The sequence below is a fragment of the Ictidomys tridecemlineatus genome, unplaced genomic scaffold (genome assembly GCF_052094955.1).
Source record: "Ictidomys tridecemlineatus isolate mIctTri1 unplaced genomic scaffold, mIctTri1.hap1 Scaffold_231, whole genome shotgun sequence".
Lineage (NCBI taxonomy): Eukaryota > Metazoa > Chordata > Mammalia > Rodentia > Sciuridae > Ictidomys > Ictidomys tridecemlineatus.
Genome location: NW_027521991.1, coordinates 85,815 through 99,989, shown reverse-complemented (window position 1 = coordinate 99,989; position 14,175 = coordinate 85,815). Strand labels below are relative to the sequence as shown.

Sequence of the window (14,175 nt, the reverse complement as noted above, 5' to 3'; positions counted from 1 at the left end):
TATCAGATATGAGTTTTAATTTGTGGAATATAGTTTTTCTTTAATGCTATCAAGACATATTGCATTAATATTTATTGGTACTATCTTTCCCTTCCTAGAGAAGTCCCTACATTATCATGATTTATTTAATTTATTGAACATTTATTTTAAATAAACATTTAAGAATGTATATTTGCTATGCTCTGCTTTAGCTATATCAAATTTTGACACACAGTGCTTTGTTTTCAATGTCATTGAAATTACATTGTGATTTGCTATAAAACCCTTGTTTTTTGTAAAAGAATGCTTTTGAAATTTATTCCTGTCCTAATTTTTTTTAATTTGCAATTGGTTTGTTGACAAAACCAGGTCATTTGTTTTATAGTTTGTCTTACTCAAAATTTTGGTAATGTATCCTTGTCACATGTTTCTTTGTCCCCTCTATTTCCTGAAATTTGACTATTAAATCTAGAGCCTTAATCAGGTTTTAGTGACACATCTCTGGCAAGAATATAGTAGCCAGGCATGGTGTAACTTGCCTGTAGTTTCAGCTATGCTGGACGCTGAGGTACGAGGATTGGTTGAGCCCAGGAGTCAGCCTGTACAACACAGGGAGACTCTGCCTCCAAAAAAATAGAGAAAAAAGAAAGAAAACTTCATAGGTATTATTTTTGTGTTACCATTAACTGACAGTAACATGTTATCATCTTTTCTAATGTTAGCCATCAACAATTATTGTCTGCATCTTAAACAGTAATTGATAAAGGACAAGAGTGTATGTAAACATTACTTTTAACTGTTTGTTGAGATATTTCTATAAAACAAACGCACTCATATCAGCAATTTGACTCCCCAGATCAAATTCAGTCAGAAGAGGTCATATGAAAATGGGATAATTTCTTTCTCTTTACTGGATGTTTTTTTTTTTAAATAATGGACTTGTTCTCTAGCATGAACATGATGAAGCGTTCTTTTCTTAGTATCATTATGAAAGCACAGAATGAAACTTATGTGATTGTTTCAATTATGGAATCATGACACCAAATTTGTTCAGATTTTTGCATTAGAAACCATCCTGAGTCCTTCTAACATAAACTCCAATATATTTTCATAGTTTTCTTAATTGTTTCAAGATCATCTTGTGCATTTTTATTACTATTATTATTATCAATATATATTATAAAAGTATTGGGTTTTACTCTGACATTTCCATATATACATGTATGATATTTTGATCATGTCTACCCTCCATTCTACTTTCTCTTGCTCTTTGCCCACCCCCCAGTATCCTTCCCCCTTCCCAATAATTTTTTTTCTACTTCAATTCATCTCCTTCCCACTTTTTACCCTTTGAAAAAACACTAAGGAATGGTCTATTTGGATTTTTTTTTTTTGTGGTGGTGGTGGGGAGGGGGGAACTAGGGATTGAAGCCAGGGGTACTTAGCCATTGACATCCCCTATTTATTTTTACTTTGAGACAGGGTCTCACTCAGTTGATAGGGCCTTGCTTAGTTGCTGAGGCTGGCCTTGAACTTTTGGTGCTCCTACTTCAGCCTCCCAAACTGCTGGGATTACAGGTATGCACCACTATGCCCAGCTCTAGTTGGATTTTATGGTAAATCTATTTTTAGTTTTTTGAAGAATCTGTAAACGGTTTTCCATACCAGCTATACTAATTTACATTTTCATCAACAGTTTATACAGATTCATATTTTTTCCACATTTCAACTAGCATTTGTTATTTTATTTTTTGCTTTTGCTTTGGTTTGTTTATTTATATGACAAGAGCCATTCTGAATAGGGTGACAGGAATCTCCATGTAGTTTTTTGTGATTTATTAAGGCTAAAGATATTATTTTTACATATATTTGTTGTCTTGTATTTGTATTCTTTTGAGAAATGTCTGTTCAGATCATTGGTCCAGTTACTGATTGGAATATTTGTTCTTTCTGAAGATTAATTCTCTGTCAGATGAATAGCTGGCAAAGATTTTTCCCCATTCTATAGATTTTCTCTTCACTCTCTTGGTGGTTTCCTTTGCTGTGCAGCAGAGTTTTGATTTATTGTAATCCTATTTGTCAATTGTTGCTTTTGTTTCCTGAGATATCAAAGTACTATTCAGGAAATCATTGCATGTTCCAGTATTTTGAAGTGTTTCCTATATGTTTTCTTCCAGTAGTTTCAAAGTCTTAAATTAAGATTTTGATCCATTTTGAGTTGATTTTTCTTCAGGGTGATTGAAATCTAGTTTCAGTCATCTGCATGTGGATATCCAGTTGTCTTAGTACCATTTGTTGAAAAGGCTTTTCTCCAGTATATGACTTTTGGAACTTTATTGAGGTCAGCTGTCTGAAGATACATGGGTTTATTTCTGGGTCCTCAATTCATTTATATATATATATATATATATATATATATATATATATAGAGAGAGAGAGAGAGAGAGAGAGAGAGAGAGAGAGATTGTAATGAAAATTGTATTATCTGTAAATAGGGAGATATATCTTATTTATGTTTATATTCTTTTTTAATATTTATTTTTTTAGTTGTAGTTTTACATAATACCTTTATTTTAATGTGGTAGTGAGGATCAAACCCAGGGCCTCACATTTGTGCTAGGCAAGTACTTTGCTGCTAAGCCATAACTCCAGCCCCTTTATATTCTTTTTTTTTGTATCCATGGATATCTGTTTTTATGTCTATACCAGGTTTTTTTTAATTAAATAGCTCTGTAGTATACTTTATTTATTTGCTTGTTTAGTCATTTGTTTATTTAATTTTAGCATTACAATTCTTAATACACCTTTATACCATAATTTATCATATTTTTGATTGTATATAAGGTATGTTGACACCAAATTCACATCTCATATTTTGTATACTGATGAGGGTCTCTATAGTATATTTTAAAATAAAGGATTACAATGCCTACATCCTTAGTCCTTTTGCTCAGAATGATTTTGATTATTTGTGGTCTTTGTTCATTCCAGATGAATTTTAGGATTTTTTTTCTATTTCTGTGAAGAACTGTGAAAGATGTCATTGGTATTTTGATTGTGATTGCATTGAATCCATAGATCACTTTCAGTACTATGGCTGTCTTAACAATATTAATTCTTCCAATCCATGAACATGGAGGATCTTTACATCTTCTACTCTCTAATCTCTTTCTTCACTACTTTCCAATTTTCACTGTAGTAATCTTTCGACTCCTTGTTCAAGAAACACTGATTTCTTTCTCAGTCCATTCATTACTGATATATAGAAAAGCTATTGATTTTTGTATATTGATATTGTATCCCTACTACTTTGCTGAATTTATTTATCAGTTTTGAGTCCTTTGGTGGAATCTTCAGGATTTTCTCAGAATATAATTGTATTATCTGCAAATAGAGATAATTCAACTTCCTCCTCTCATATTTATGTCACTTTAAATATTTTTCTTACCTAATTGCTCTGGCTAAAATTTCAAGCAATGTACTGAATGAAAAGGTTGAGAATAGATACTCTATTTCCTGATTTTAGAGGAAATGCTTTCAGTTTTTCCCCATTCAGAATGATGATGGATATAGTTTTATCATATATAGCTTTTATCATAATAAGGTATCTTCTTTCTATATCTAATTATTCAGAACTTAATCATGAAGGACTGTTGAATTTTACCAAGGACTTTTTCTGCATCTATTGAGATGATCATGTGATGTTTATTCTTGATTCTATTTATGTGCTGTATGCTGTATTACATTTATTGATTCATATATATTGAGCCATCATTGCATCCTAGGAATGAAACCAACTTGATCATGATATATGCTCTTTTTAATGGGCTGTTGAATTCCATTTGAAAGTATTTTATTGAGGATATATATTATCTATGTTCATCAGGGACATTGGTCTATAGTTTTTTGTTGTTGTTGTTGTATCCTCATCAAGTTTTGGTAACTGGGTGATATATTGCAGAATGAGTTTGAAAGGGTTTCTTTCCATTTTAATTCATGGAATAGTTTGAGGAGCATTGGTGGTCGTTCTTTAAAAATCTGGTAAAAATTCATCAATGAATCTGTCTGGTTCTTAAACTTTTTTGTTGGGAAACTATTTATTACTGCTTCAATCTCATTGCTTATTATTGATCTATTTAGATTTTTTAATGTCCTATTGGTTCGATTATGGTAGGTCATCTGGGCCCAGAAATTTGTTAATTTTTTCTAGAATTTCCAGTGTATTGGTATATAGTTTTACTCAATATTGCTAATGATCCTATGAATTTCAGTGATATGTGTCATATTATCCTTTTTTCATCTCTTTATTTGTTTGGTTTTTTTTTTTTGGTTTTTTAGTAGCTAAGTATTTCTCAATTTTGTTTATCTTTTCAAAGAACCACCTTTTAGTTTAATTGATCCTTTCTATTCTTGTATAAAATAAGTGGTTTTTATTTTGAAATTGCATATAGACACTGTCTTTTTCTTATAAGACTGCAAGTGCTCCTGCAACCCCTCTAATAAATAAGCACCACCCAACTTTTTTGAGGTCCAATGCTATTTCCAAACCACATGTTTCAAACATCCTGCCATCGGATGCACCCAAGAGGAGGTGTGCTCCACTGCCTCCAATGGCAGCATCTCAGAGTGCCCCTCAGGATCTTACAAACATACAGGAGAGGCCAGCTTCTTGTGTGCTGAAATCCACAAGTGTGGAGGAGACTGATAAGGTGGGTAGATTTGTTTTGTTTTACAGGATGAGACAAGGTTACGTAACTTAGACCCCCAAGAAAGTTAGTAACAGTTATTAATAAGTACTTAACTAAAATTGGTACTGGGAAAAGATTATATGTAGTTTGATGCAATGAAGAATAAGTTGCTATTTTAAGGAGCTTTTTTTTTTCAAGCAAATAGCTGGTCTATAAACATTAAGTCTTACTTAATGCATATATTACAGATGAAAATGCTTATTTTCAAATGAAAATGTTTTTAAACAACAGTCTTTGTGCTAATTCATGGGCTTCTAATTTGTATGTCTTCTTTACCTAATTTTGAGATTCTGCAGAGGAAATACTGGTGTGTACCTAAAATCAATACTCTATTTTTTAAAATGAGCCTTTTAATAGAACATATTGTGATTACCTTTATGTGTTCTTATGTTCAAAGCATTGTTCTATGTGTACCTTTTCCTTTAAATTTTATTTTTATTCTTTTTCTTTATTGTCTTATTTTTACTCCCCCAATTATTATTGGTTCCCTTTAATCCTAAATTTGGGAATCTATTAGCAAACAGCTTTTTATGACTAAGCAATCTGAACATTCTTGCTTTATTCATGTGGAAGGTAGATGATTTTTCAAGTAAATGTGATTGAACATAAGATGATGTATTATGTTGCTTGTAATCACACAATGATTTTAATGACTTTGAGAGCAATTTTTATTTTGAAGTATTCAATACAACAGGTGGTCTTCTCATATATGGTTGAAGGATTTTATTTCCTCCTCAGAAATTTAGTAAATTCTAGCCTCAAGAAATGAACTCTTCCCATCACCTAATATGCATTTGGGTACTTTCTTAATTTAAAAAAAAAACCCAGCAACTTGATTATAGTTTTTTTTTTGTAAACTATCATGTGTGTCTTTAGAACATAGCAATTTGAATAGAAACACATCTTTAAAGAAATGCTTAATGAAGTTGTTACTTAGAAAATCAACTCTCTTATTTCTATTAAGACGTCTAATTTAATGTTTGTGGTGTAAAATCTCATAAATCAAGAATTTTTTTCTGTGATGGAGTCATTTTTCTGACAAACTTTTCCAGAGTTACTGCTTGGTAGTTGAGTGAAGCTTTGCAAAAAAGGTGATCATTGAGTTCAGTCTTGAAATGAGTGTGGGAGTCCATCGGTCAGGTGGAGGACCCTGTCCAGAGATTCAGTTCCTGAATACAATAGCTTGCCTGGGTGTGTGCAAGGATCAGATTGAACCAGCAAGGAAATCTAGAACCAAGTTAGGGTCAGAGACTTCATTTTGTGCTTGTAGCTTCTTTGCATTTCTTCATAGCAAAAGCATTTTCAGGGTTTTTTTATACTTGTATTTACCCTAAAATTACATCCTAAGTGTGTAAGTTATTATACTCTCAAGTAGTTACCAAAGCATCTTTTTCTGTATATAGAAATCATCATAGCCCCTGCTTATAAATCTTTCTTCTGGATTTCCTCATTTAATCCATTCCAGTGAAGTTCCTTTGTACTTGGATCCCCAGGAGGTCTAGGTTGTCTCTTAAAATTCTGGACTGTGCTACCAGTGACCTTACTGAAAGCTATTTCTTTTGATTCTCGCCCTCTGCTCTATGACCACTTGGTGCCCTCTGTTAAGTAATCTTTTTTTAGTATGTTGCCTTTGGCAAACTACACATCTTTATACAATTTTTGATTATTTTTTCTTTTGATCTGGACATCTGGATAGTTCTTTGGTGTATTGTTCAGCAGAACCCAGAATTTTATTTGTTTTTCCCTAGAGAAGCTGAAGAACCATTTTTTATTTATTCATTACAAAAGTGCATGTATGCACACACGTGAATTCTTGGTTTGCCTAGGCATCTTAGTGCCTTTTCCTTACATTCCTGGCCATATTTGATGTGAATAGTCACCCTTTGGTCCTGATTTTTTATCTTCTGCTGCATCTCACTGTGTACCTCCGTACCTTGCACAGATCCAGGAGGAGTCAGTTTTTGTTGTTGTTGTTTTTTTTTAGATGGGGATTGAACCAGTGATGCTTTATCACTGAGCAACATCAAAAGGTCTTTTATTTTTAATTTTGAGACAGAGTCTCGCTAAGTTGTTGAGGCTGGCTTTGGACTTGCAGTCTTCCTGCCTGAGTCCCTGGGATTACAGGTGTATACCATGGTACCCTGCTAGGAACCAACTTCTTATACTTTAACCACATCCCATTTTTATTTTCCTTGTTGTCACTCTTTTACCCATTGTCTGAATTGGAGATACCTGAATTCATGATTCACTATGTTCACTCTACTCTTTAAGAGGCAGCACATCTGTTCTTTTGTTAAATCCATGGGCTGATAATTTTCACTATGTGATTTTAATAGTGTCCCCCTAGGTCCAGGTCTTAAATAAATGAAGTCATATTTAAACTAGTGTTTTGTGGATGTACTTATGGGTGTAGAGATGAGAGCATCTTAATTTTAAGTTAGACCCAAATCCACAGGTGAGTATGCCAATGATGAGTCCACAGAGAGGGCACATAAGGTGAAGACAAAGCAAAGGTGATGTCATGCTGCTGCATGCAGCTAAGGAGCACCAGCAGCCAGCAGAAGCCATGGGATCATGGCCTTTCCAACTCCTTGATTTCCTTGATTTCAGATTTCTGGCCTTAGAAACCATGAAAGAAGAACTTTGGGTTGATCTAAGCTACTCAGTCATGGTAATTTGTTATAGCAGTTATAGGAAACCAATATATCAGTAACTCCAATTGTAACTCCAATCCTGGTATTCTTCTGGTTGTACCTTGACCTCACTGTTACTTAGTGACTCATTACACGAATAAATCAACATATTTAAAACCAAAATCATTTTTTCCCTCCTAGACTGAAAAGCTAAAGATCATTTTTTAGTTTTTTCCTTATTCTTTCACATCTACTTAGAAACCAATTCTTCACATAGTCACCCTTCATAATGTCCTCCATTTCCTTTGCTGAAGTAATTCCTAGGAAAATACAGGCAGAGTAAGGTGAGAAATAGTATTGAACTTATCCTCAGGATGCTCTAAATGGAGCAAGCTGCCACATTTCTATTTGTTAATTATCATTTCCCAGTTCAGAAACCTCAGTTTGCTGTGATTGATTTTCTGGGTCTCAAGTTTCTTTACAGACTGATCATAACTTTTAAACTTTTAATCCTCATCATTTTCAGGATGCTTTTAACTCTGACCACAAGATTTGACTTACTATCTCTCATGTGAAATCCTGCTTCCTTTCCTTTCATAATTGAATGGCCCGATTGCAGGTACAAAAGTGCATGTATGCACACACATGAATTCTTGGTTGCCTAGGCATCTCAGTGTCTTTTCCTTACATTCATTCCTACTATCCCATTCAGTGGATCCTGTTTTTTTTTTTTTTTAACTTAATGAAGAATTTTTTTTTCAGATTTTATCATAGAATACTTTTTACTTTCTCTTAACATGTCTCCCTGTGCCTTTTTATTTTTTTATGTATATGTTTAGGTAGCATGTTCATATATTACATAATGCTAAAGATAAAAAGGGGAATACAGTGAGAATCATCATTTTCTGCTTTGTCCTCAACTAAATTCTTCTGCCCAAGGCAACCAATATTGACAGTTCAAGTCCCTTTCAAGAGCTAATGAATGTATGCAAATTCAAGTCAATACTCATACTACCTATTGTTCTTTTCCCTTGGTCATGTGCTACCTATACCATGTTATTCCTCACTTTTGGTACTTAATGATTCATTTTGGATATCCTTATTAGAACATAGAGGGCTTCCCTTGTTTAAAGATTGAATAATATTACATTGATGGATATAACAGGATTTACTTACCCTGTCATCTAAAGATAAATATTAGGGTTAAATTGTTATTGTTTAAAGCGTAAAGCTCTGTTAAATTTTCCTTTTGTCCTCTTCCAGCTATAGGGCAGGAATTGTATTCTCCAGCAAAATCCTAAAACACTGTAGGTATTCAAGAGAATTGGTGGTATAGTACAGAGAATTGACAAACATTAATAAGTAGAGCTTCCACATATCCAAGTATATTATATACAATGAGAATTTGTCATATCACAAAATTTTAGTATTTATTTCAGTTTTGTATTTGTTGAATTTTCTGAAACACTTGGGTAACATAGGTTGCTTATATTTAGTTTTATGGTAACTGGACCACGTGGCTTTTAGAAATTTATAGAAAATCCAGAATTTTGACAACCTTATATTTTAAAATCAAGGATGAACACCTAAAACATTATATTATATATTACACTGTGCATATAAATATAATTAACCATTGGATTGACATTACTTATATACAGACATTCAGAAAATTCAGCAAAGCATATCAATTACTTAGTTTACTGATTACTTGCTGAGGCTGGTCTTGAACTTGCAATTCTCCTGCCTCAGCCCCCTGAGTTACTAGGATTACAGATGCCACCACTCCTGGCTGAACTTTGAATTTTAACAAGTCACTATTTTATGTGATTGAAAGTACAGGCATGTTGGGGAAAATGTAACTGGAAGAAAAAATATTTGTACAAATCTGTTCTTAAGTATGCAGAGAATTTTAGATACACTTATGTCCTATGATTTTCATTGTCTGTGATGCAAAATAAGCTACAAGGGTGCACTGTTTAACAGAAGTACAGTGTTGCAATCTTTTCCATTTTTTTTCTTCCAAACTATACTAAAGCAGAAAGCAAATATTGGAAATATTTATGTGATATTAGAAATACAAATGCTTACTTTGTATGAGTAAAGTGACAGAAAATAAGTAAGAGAGATAAATACCAGTAATGTCTGACAGTGATTTATAATTAGCAGTTTTATCCATTTTGAGCTTTGAGTTCATTTTAGTGTTCTTTTAAAGTCACTAATACTATGTTTCCCACAATCAAGGCTTACCAATAAGTTAGTTCAACTGTATCTTGAAAAAAATTGTCAAACATATCTCTTATATATTTTTTTGGCTGCCCGTATTTAATAATTTGCCTAATTCCTCTAAGACATTTCTCAATATCGACAAATTAAGATATTTGGATTGTGTTTTTAGAAATTATACTGAAATTATTCACATTACAGGCTGTTGATTTTCTGAGCTGATTTTGGAAACTGATTGTGCAGTTTCCAAAAAGAATTCATAAAAGTTTAAAATTAGTAAAATAGTCTAAATTTTTCTTGGAATAGGTCTGTACCTAAAATTTTCCCCATTTAAGACTGTATTTTATAGAATATATATTTCACTGTCAATTTCATGTCCTTAAATTTTTCTGTACTTTTTTCCCATTATTTCAGGCTTCATGTCATTTTCCCTATAAAGGTGGAGATATTCCTATCTACAAAAATGTTCATTTGAAAAGAAAAACTTTCCAATTAGAATTTTTCTGGCAGTTTTTAATGGAACTTTTGGGGCATTTTGTGCTTCTAATGATTCAAAATGTCAATTCTGTGACAAAATATAAAATATTTGACTCATTCTCTTATTTATGCAAACCATATCCCATGCATTAGTATAGAAAATATATACAGTTGTATATAGTAAGACCAACATGTGTGAAACAGGAAGTCAGAAATGCAGTGACTTGACTTAAATTGAAAGTGACTTATAATTCTGGAACTAAAACTAAGTTCAGAAATCTAGTTTCTGCACTGTATGTGCAGAAACTAGATTTATTACATTAGAAGAAGAGGTAAAAAAGTTGAATTTGTGGATAATCTTGACTCAGAATTCATAGAACCTTTGGGAGAATTTTTCATTTGACATATTTGGTGTGTCTTTGCGGCTTAGAGCTATGTGTACACAACACCCACCAGCTTTTCCACTGACCACTAACATGATATGCCATTTTCTTGGGATATTGAGTTGTGACTGAAAACACAGTCAGAATAATCTCTAGTGGATATTTCATTTTGTCTCCTTTTGCATTCTGCTACAAACACTCAAAGATTGAGCAATTGAGACTTTTGACATCTAGTATTATGCAAGTGAAATTTAATACCTAGAGTATTCATTTTTAATAAGTAACTTAATTTTTTCAAAATATGTGCTGTCTTCATCTTTTACTCACTTTTATATCAATGGCTTACAAGCAGATGATGTATCTGCTTGTATGAGTAGGTATATATTTGTTTTCATTTTACTTAATTGATTTTAATCCTACTTTTCAACAGAGTAATTAAGGTTGTACTCTTCTATATATAAAGTTTGTATTTGTAGTCTTTAAGAAATATACTGTTTTTTAATCCAGATCATCGGGTAACATTTTATTTTCCCCTCCACTCTCCTCTTATCATATGGAAAGTGGACCACACACATCATTCTACAATTGCCTAGGAACAGTGGTTACCATGGCATTTGCAGTTTGATACATCAAATACAGCTGTCTGTACTTCCAAAAATATGACTGGTTTCAGTAGAGAAATGCACTGGCACAATATATTTAATCTTTCCCAGATATAAAGCATATTTTGTTATTGTGGTTTTCATAAGGTTCATTTCAAGGGTCAGAATAACAAAAGCAATGGTGAATGCTTATATTATTGACTATTAATATTACATATCAAGTTTAAAGAATATTACCCAGTTAATGTCCACAATAACCCTCTGTATCACTACTTTTTAGTTTTCTGCCCAGTTTACTTCTGACCGAAATGTAAAAAAAAAAACTATGCTTATTATAAATTTAAATTTTAGATAAAAATATTATTCAAAGAACAATGGGTTGTGGGATTAATGTGGATTTCTCTTCCTTATCTATTAATATGCAAAAAAGTTGTTTCTCTCTAAAATTGCACAAGATATTCATAAAACCATATTGAAAACCATCAGTGTTAGGAGGCTTTCTTGACCAATCCTTATGGTTCAAAGTTCGCTTAGCCTGTCTGCCATGGGAGAGATTCACCTTTCAGTGGTAATTGGTTTGTGATAACAGAGGCCAGGGCAGAGAGAAGTGGGCATCTTTCCTAGAATGATGGTGATAAGCTTATAGAGGTGGGGCACTGTCTGGAATGAAGCCAGCTATACATCTTTGGTGCATTTTTTGGAATCAACTGAATTGGCCCCAGTTTGTTTACCTGTTGGTGTTGCATATTCCCCTACCCTGTCCCTAGAAAGACTTCTGCTAAAATGATAACAGAAGACTAGAGTTAACACCATTCCCTATCTTTAAGCTTGATCATGGGTTCTGCGCTCTTCTGGTTCATCCTGTCTTTTCCCCACAAGATATACTATTGAGAGAGGCCCTCATCTTTGGTCTTTAACAAAATGTAATAAGCAAAGGTTTCTCAATAACAAGAATTGGTTGTATGCTATCACACAAAATTGTAGGGCTTATGAAATGAAAGTGCATGTTGTTCAAGAGAAGTGTAAAAACATTTTCAGGTCATAACACAAGTTGAAAAATTTGTAATTTATTTCTTCTTTGCATAGAGAAGGGCTGGAAAAAAGAAGTATATTGTGGCAGAACAGGAATTGTCGTGGTTTGGAGTATGGTTACATTCTATTCTTGGGCCTATGATTTTTTTTTTTGTCCTTGTCATTTTCTTTTCCATCATCATCTTCATTGAATTTCTCTGTGGCTTGGTTTTCTTCTCTGTAGAATAAGGTTTTGTAACTGTGTTCATCAAAGTGTCTTCCAGCTCTAGTATTGTAAAATTATTTTGATCCTTTTATTGTCTTTTAAAATTGGATGAAAGGGCTTTGTTGTGGGAAGCTTTGATCAGTGGTAATGAGATGGTGATGCCTACTTCAACTCTGTGAGGATTTATGAAACCTAAACTACAGAAACAACTTAAGACATTGAATAATGGACATCTTTCTCCCTGGACTCCTGAAGGACCACGTGGGTATCACTAAAAAGTGCTCAAAGACTTAGTTTCATGAAGATGTGTTCAAGTTAATGAAGTTGCTTAGATATTCAAGTTAATGAACTTTAATATTTCATACTATCTCATAGTATTTACAAGGAATATATAGCTGGCAAAGAATAATGTTGATCTGTACCTTAAAATATATATATATATAATTTATAATAATTTTACAGGATTTCTTAGGTTCTCTCTATTTACCCCGATCCTCCCCACATGTGAAAATAATATTGTAAACAGATAATAAAAAAACTCCTAATAGATACATTAAATAACATTATTAAAATTAGGCTACTGTTTATATGCCTTAATTGATTTTTTTCTTTTTGTGTTCTTTTCTAGAATGCATTGATTCCAGTGACCCACATCTTATGATTCACCTAATGATTAATAAGTGACCTAGTAACTAGTGCAAAGCTAGTCCTCAGCTAGTCATCAGTCTTTTGAACATTATTTAATTCTGTTTTCAACTTTTATTTAGTTTCATTTGAACCAGTGAATTTTGATTTGGATGAGAATTGTGGGACATTAACGATCTGGCCTGGTTTTCAACCTGACGTTGCCCTTTTTGCTAGAGGATTCTGTTTTTTCCTTGTAGTGTTTCCCTTTTCACAGAGCACACGGTTTGGTGATGTGTGTTTCTATTACAGGTGCAGTGGTCACTAATGGCAGACAGACTTATCAGTAGCTTTAACTAAATTAAATAATTGAATATCTCTAATGATTAACCATAACAGTTTCTCCTGGTAAATAGAAACCTATTTTCTCATATTGTAAACCCTTTAGACTTAAAATAATTAAATTTTAACCACTGTTAAATATATATGTATGTATGTATGTGTGTATATATATATATATATATATATATATATATATATATATATATATATATACACACACACATATATAATTTGACCAAAGGAAATGTATCCTGGTTATAAAAGGTAAACATTTATAAATTATTCTTTAATTAATTCTTCATGTAAACTTCACCTGTTAGATTGTTCAGATTTATATACTCTAATGCATATTCACGTACTCATCCCCAGCATTTAACAAACTAGTGTTAATTATTTAACTTTTATTAAAGTCCTTCATGGTATGATGAAATAACTTGAGGTGATTAAAGGTGGAGAATTTTAGAACAGCGAATTCGGCTTATGCAGCAGACTAAGCACAGGTTCCTGAATATTGAACACTGTTGGGTTTTAAAGTTGATCATAACTGAGATTGATTCCAATAGGACCCCCAATTTCACTTTCACCAAAGAGAAAGGCAGTCATAAATATTTCCTTTTTTAAATATCCATACTTTTCACTTTAACCTTAATAACTATCATGTTTTTATTTTGTTTACGGAATACATTCACATGTCATGTAATAACAGCTGATAAATATGGAACATGTACTGTGTACTAGGCACCATTTTATATATGCTGAGATCATTTAAGGATCACAGCACCTTTTAACATAGATATGGTTACTTTTTATAGATGAGGAGACTGAAGGTCACAGAGACAGTAAATGACACATTTCTTGGTTCTCCCCCTAGTGTTGACCCCATAGTCCATTTTGGGGATCACCATTATGGTGAGCTATCTTCCA

The 14,175-nt window shown here is 32.7% G+C and overlaps 1 protein-coding gene across 4 annotated transcripts in view; it reads left to right on the top strand.

Annotated features, from left to right (window-relative positions):
• The window catches only part of LOC144373094 (uncharacterized), a 59,323-nt gene that overhangs the window by 2,106 nt on the left and 43,042 nt on the right, over nt 1-14,175 (top strand). The window lies entirely within an intron of this gene.